This window comes from Mandrillus leucophaeus, unplaced genomic scaffold, assembly GCF_000951045.1.
Source record: "Mandrillus leucophaeus isolate KB7577 unplaced genomic scaffold, Mleu.le_1.0 Scaffold322, whole genome shotgun sequence".
In the NCBI taxonomy this organism is placed as follows: Eukaryota; Metazoa; Chordata; class Mammalia; order Primates; family Cercopithecidae; genus Mandrillus; species Mandrillus leucophaeus.
Window position 1 is genome coordinate 3,912,164 of NW_012103388.1, and position 6,894 is coordinate 3,919,057.

Genomic DNA, 6,894 nt, shown 5'->3' on the forward strand with positions numbered 1-6,894 from the left:
GTCTCTACTAAAAAATACAAAAAACTAGCCGGGCGAGGTGGCAGGCGCCTGTAGTCCCAGCTACTCGGGAGGCTGAGGCAAGAGAATGGCGCAAACCCGGGAGGCGGAGCTTGCAGTGAGCTGAGATCCAGCCACTGCACTCCAGCCTGGGCGACAGCGCGAGACTCCGTCTCAAAAAGAAAAAAAAAAGATAAAAATAATTTAAAAAATAAAGTACAGGGAGAAAAAGGGAAAATTTTAGACAAACTTTTCCCTTGGATTTGATTACTTGAAAGCACCCCAAGCCTATGAATTTGGTTCCTTCTCCACAGAAAATAGCTGCTCTCATTCCCCTTCTTAGAAACAAGTCTGGGTTGTTTGCCCAAGGGTGGCTGGTGACAGTTCCTTGTATTAGGCCAAGGCATTAGTGGCCTTTGGCCAAAAGAGCTGGGCGGGGAACTGAGGCCAGAGTACACGGAAACCCAATGCTTAAACAGCAGTGAGTCAGAAGTCGGTAAACTATGGAAGTTGAGGGCCCAGAAATGCCAGAGTGCTGAGCAAAGACAGGAAGGCAGAGTCCAGGCACCTGTCAGCTAAGGCACTTGGTTAGAGTTGAAGCACTAAATCAAGACATGGTCAAACAGCCGGGCATGGTGGCTCATGCCTGTAATCCCAGCACTTTGAGAGGCCAAGGCAAGAGGATGACAATTTGGGAAACTGAGGCAGGAGGATCTCTTAAGCTGGGGCAATATAGGGAGATCCTTTCTCTACAAAAAATAAATTAAAAAAAATTACTAATAGCTGGGTAGGGTGGCACATGCTAAAGTCCTAGCTACCTAGGAGGCTAAGGTGGGAGGATTGCCTAAGTCCAGAAGGTTGAGATTGCAGTGAGCCATGTTCACACCATTGCACTCCAGCCTAGGCAACAGAGTGAGATCCTGTTTCAAAAAAAAAAAAGACGGCTGAGTGCGGTGGCTCATGCCTGTAATCTCAGCACTTTGGGAGGCCAAGGTGGGAGGATCACGAGATTAGGAGTTCAAGACCAGCCTGGCCAAGATGGTGAAATCCCGTCTCAAAATACAAAAATTAGCCGGGCATGGTGGCAGGAGCCTGTAATCCCAGCTACTCAGAAGGCTGAGGCAGAAAATTGCTTGAACCAGGAGGCAGAGTTTGCAGTGAGCCGAGATCATGCCATTGCACTCCAGGCTGGGTGACAGAGTGAGACTCATCTCAAAAAAAAAAAAAAAAAAAAAAGAATGTGGCCTTTGCTCATTTGACTTCTTCTCCTCAGTTCTGCACCTTCCACTGATACACATTCTCTTTTTTCCGTGCTTATTCAAAACCTGCTCCTCTTATAAAGTGATGGCCACACTCTCTGTGTTTCACAAAGCTGACTCTCAGCCTTGTGAGTCAGTGAGTCCTCAGTTAGGACTTAACCTCATGATGTCTTTTTACGTTGTTGGAACTGCTGTTCCATGTGTCTTGCTTCTCCAAGACAGACTATAAGCTCCTTGAGGGTAGAGCCTGACCAACAGGAAGAAAGGCCACATTTCCACGTGTCAGGCTTGCTCACCCAGGATGGACTCTCTGGCCTGTGGTTTGTTACATTTTCCTGAACAGAGACGGGATTGTTTCCAGAGTCTGAAGTGGGGGTTGAATCTTCAGGAGTAAGTGGTCCCAGCACAGCCTAGTTGCGGAGTATGGGCATAAGTTCCTGGTGGTGCTTTCTGACTATATACCCTCTTACCATTTTGTTCTCCAATTTTCTTTGAATTTGTATTTATTTACTTTTTTTTGAGATGGAGTCTCGCTCTGTCACCCAGGCTAGAGTGCAATGGTACGACCTCAGCTCACTGCAATCTCCACCTCCTGGGTTCAAGCGATTATCATGCCTCAGACTCCCAAGCCGCTGAGATTACAGGCAGCCATCATCATGCCTGGCTAATTTTTGTATTTTTATAGAGACGGGGTTTCACCATGTTGGCCAGGCTGGTTTTGAACTCCTGAACTCAGGTGATCTGCCTGCCTCAGCCTCCCAAATTGCCGGGATTACAGGTGTCAGCCACCATGCCTGGCTTCCAATTCTCTCTCTCTCTCTTTTTTTTTTTTGAGACAGAGTTTCACTCTTGTTGCCCAGGCTGGAATACAGTAGTACAATCTCGGCTCACTGCAACCTCTCTCTCCTGGGTTCAAGCGATTCTCCTGCCTCAGCCTCCTGAGTAGCTGGGACTACGGGCACACACCACCATGCCTGGCTAATTTTTTGTATTTTTAGTAGAGACGGGGTTTCACCATGTTGGCCAGGCTGGTCTCGAACTCCTGACCTCAAGCGATCCACCCGCCTTGGCCTCCCAAAGTGCTGGGATTACCGGCCTGAGCCACTGCACCCGGCCTAGTATTCATCCTTTACTGTGCATCCTCCCTGAGCATGGAGCATCTGCTTTTAAGATCAGGTGAACAGATAGGCTCCCCGCGCGGCTGCCTTGGCACTTTGGTTGTCTTACATCTGTACTGTTCAGTTGGGGCATTGCTGGCATTGGGGCCAGAGGGGGGCAGTTCTACGTCCTTGGATTAAAGGACTTTTAACATCCTGGCTCCCTCCACTCACTGAGAACAGCATTGCCACCCATGAATACAACAAGCAAAAATGTCCACATAAATGTCCATATGGGCCCTAGGGAAAGCGAGCCACACCCAGCTGAGTCACCTGCTCTTGATGCTGCCTCCCCGCCCTGCTCCCCAAAATACACACACATTTTCTCCCTTAAGGGGATTGCTTGTGCTCTTATCAATAGACAGTTTCTTTTTTGAAAGCTTGTCATATCTTTAAGTCATTCTTCCTTTTAGCGTTTCTGTTTTGCCTTAGAATGGGTATTACACTAAAAAATACTTTGTTTTATTCTATTTTACTTAGTTTTTTTTTTGCTTGTTTTTTTTTTTGAGACAGGGTCCTGTTCTGTCACCCAGGCTGGAGTGCAGTGGTGCAAGTAATGCTCACTACAACCTCAGCCTCCTGGCCTCAAGCAGTCCTCCTGCCTCAGCTCCTTGAGTAGCTGGGACTACAGGTGAGTGCCACCATGCCTGGCTAACTTTTATGGTTTTTTATTTTTCATTTTTTATAGAGATGGGGTTTCACCGTGTTGCCCAGGCTGGTTTCAAACTCCTGAGCTAAAGCGATCTTCCCACCTCAGTTTCCCAAAGTGCTGGAATTACAGGCGTGAGCCACTGCGCCCTGCTGCATTTTACTTGTCATTATGGGAAATGTCAAACATACACACAAATAAAGACAGTAACATAATGAACTCCTGTGAATCTATCAACTGGTTTCAACAATGATCAATTCATAGACAATCCTGTTTTTCTTTTCCCTTCTTTCTTTCTTATTTTTTTATTAGAGACAGATCTTACTATGTTGCCTGAGTTAGAGTGCAGTGGCTTCCGACTGGCACAATCACAGCGCACTGCAGCCTCGAACTCCGGGCTCAAGGAATGCTCTTGCCTCAGCCTCCTAAGTAGCTGGGACCACAGGTGTGCACCACCTTCCCGGCTGACAATCTTGTTTTCTCTATACTTCCACCTAGCTGTCCTCAGCTCCTTTCCTGCTGCCACTAGATAATTTTGAAGCAAATGATAGACATTATATCATCAAGTGTATGTACCTTTTGGATAAACTTTCTGATATCTTTTTTTGTTTGTTTGTTTGTTTAGACAGAATCGTGCTCTCTCACCCCCGCTGGAGTGCAGTGGTTCAATCTTCAGCTTCCAGTGTTGCTCACTTGCAACCTCCACCTCTCAGACTCAAGCAATCCTCCCATCTCAGCCTCCAAAGTAGCTGGGGCTACAGGTGTGCACCACTACACCTGACTAGTTTTGGTATTTTTCGTAGAGATGGGGTTTCGCCATGTTGCCCAGGCTGGTCTTGAACTCCTGGCTTCAAGCCATCCTCCTGCCTCAGCCTCCCAAAGTGTTAGGATTACAGGCATGAGCCACTAGGCCCAGCCAAACTTTCTGATATCTTTTTGCTTTTTTAAATCAACAAAGGTTAAGGTGAAACACTTAACCCTTCCTTACTTGCTTTGCTTTCTTAACTCTCTAGACCCCTCCCTTCCATACCACCCACACCTGCCTCCTGGGTTGCCAGACTTTTTCTTCCTTTACCTTTTGAGACAAAAATGCTCGGACAAGTTCAGGATTTACCAGATGCTCTGTGTTTTTGGCAGAAGGAGACTTTCAGCAGCTGTTTGGATCATGCAAGTTTTGTTACTATTCTGTGTTTCATCTGTGCTAGTTTGGTGATCTATATGAGGCAATTGGCATTCACATCTCTCTCGGGTGGAGCGAAATAGAGTTTAACACCACCAGAATAGCATGTCTGTTTCCACCCCTCCTCGGGTTCCCTGGAAAGCTCTCTCCCAGGCTGGGAACTCTGAGTCCATGATTTTACCAATCCTCCCATTTCCTTCCTGTCTTGCAGATTGGAAAAAAAGGTATGTCCATCCCAGTACTTAAGGAAACCAAAGAGATGGCTTTTCAATTTTGTCTATAGAACTGTTTTGAAAATGAGGAGAAAATGTGTTGAGTCGGTTAATGGCTGAGTGCTCATAAGCACAGAAGATTGAAACACTGGGCTCTGTCGAATTGGTTCTTAAAGGATTAGCATGATCAAGTGGGGCGTCCTACTTTCTTCCTTCCTCCCCCTCCTTGGGGTGTCTTTGCTGGCTACTCGATTGCCTGCTGGTTAGAACTGACTGACCCTGCTGACTTCGGGCCAGCTCTCTGAAAACAAACTGATGAACCGTATCAACACTAAGGCTGACCCGAAGCGGTGCTAAGAGCGAAGCCATTGATGCCGAGGGTCCCTAGCTCTTCAGTTTACACTGGGAGCTGTGACCTTGACCTGGATTGTGGTTTTTGAGTCAGTTCTCTCCATGAATCATAGCCCTTCTCTCTTTTTTCCTCCCAAATGTAACTCCCCTCTGACTCTGCCTCTAGATGGGTGTTTAAAAAGAGTGTAGACCTGAGTGAAGAATAAATAGTCTGGATGACCCCTGGATACTGAAGCCGCACATGGCTCCTGTGGAAAGAAGGAGATGTTCAATGCTCATGGGTAGCACCCCAAAGGAACGCTGAGATCCTTCTATTCAATTAGCAGGTGACCTCTTGTTTACAAACATCTCAGCAGAAGAGTCTTCTATCCAAATTCCACTCATAAAAAGGAACATAATTTTGACTGCTTTATCTTCCTTTGTACTTGTAACATGAACCCCAGATTAGAAGGTACAGCGGAAGGCCGGGCGCAGTGGCTCACGCCTGTAATCCCAACACTTTGGAAGGCTGAGATGGGCAGATCACCTGAGGTGGGGATCACGGCACTGCACTCTAGCCTGGAACATGAGAGCAAAACTCCATCTCAAAAAAAAAAAAAAAAAAAGCAGGGGGGTGGGTGGTGCTGGGCACAGTGGCTCACACCTGTAATCCCAGCACTCTGGGAGGCCAAGGTGGGTGGATCACAAGGTCAGGATATCGAGACCATCCTGGCTAACATGGTGAAACCCTGTCTCTATTAAAAATACAAAAAAAATTAGCCGGGCGTGATGGCGGGGATCTGTAGTTCCAGCTACTCAGGAGGCTGAGGCAGGAGAATGGCATGAACCCGGGAGGCGGAGCTTGCAGTGAGCTGAGATCGCGCCACTGCACTCCAGCCTGGGCGACAGAGCAAGACTCCGTCTCAAAAAACAAACAAACAAAAAAACAAGAACGTGCAGTGGTAGTATTATCATTACTATTATTGATGCTGGCCAAACATCCAGAGTGATTTAAGCAACTTGCCTAAAGCCAATTCATTAGCAGGGGAGTCTGGAGCCTATATCTATGCTAGAATAGAAAGTACAGTTTGCCATGCCCTGTCCACTCTTCTGTCTGCTTTGGTCGAAGTCATAGTTTATCATAAGGCAGCCCAGCTCATGACCCTTTAAGTGGTCATAGGCAACCCAGCAGATCACCATTGGGAGCTGTGGTATGCAAGCACATGGAGACAGAGGACCCTATCCTTGCCGACCGCTCAGAGTTGTTGCAGCAGCTAAAAGCACAAGGGTATGTGAAAGTCCTGTGTCAACTGTGAAGTCGCATTGAAGTGAAGACAATGATGGTGATATTAATCTCATGACACCTGTGGAGTATTTTCAGTTAGCAAGTCATTGAGCTGAGTTCTTTATGCATCATCTCATTTCATTCCCATAACAATCACGTTTTTGTTAGAATTCTTATTGTCATATACATATAGTATAAGCAATAACATATATGTGTTTAGTATGCCATATTCAGTGCTATAAAAACTCTCTGGGGCCAGGCGCAGTGGCTCACGCCTGTAATCCCAGCCCTTTGGGAGGCCGAGGTGGGCGGATCACCAGGTCAGGAGATCAGGGCCATCCTGGCTAACACGGTGAAACCCCGTCTCTATTAAAAATACAAAACATTAGCCAGGCGTGTTGGCGGGCGCCTGTAGTCCCAGCTACTCAGGGGGCTGAGGCAGCTACTGCGGAGCTTGCAGTGAGCCAAGTGAGACTCCATCTCAAAAGCAAACAAACAAACAAACAAACTAACTAACTAACTAACTAAAAAACAACCTTTCTGGAGGCCAGGTGCAGTAGCTCATGCCAGCATGAGCTGTAATCCCAGCAATTTGGGAGGCTGAATCAGGAGGATCACTGAGGCCAGGAATTTGAGACCAGTCTGGGCAACACCGTGAGACCCTACCTCTACAAAAATTTAAGAAATAAAAAGAAGTTAATAAATAAAAAAAAAAGTTGGGCTGGGCGCAGTGGCTCACACCTGTAATCCCAGCACTTTGGGAGGCTGAGACGGGCAGATCACAAGGTCAGGATATCGAGACCATCCTGGCTAACATGGTGAAAG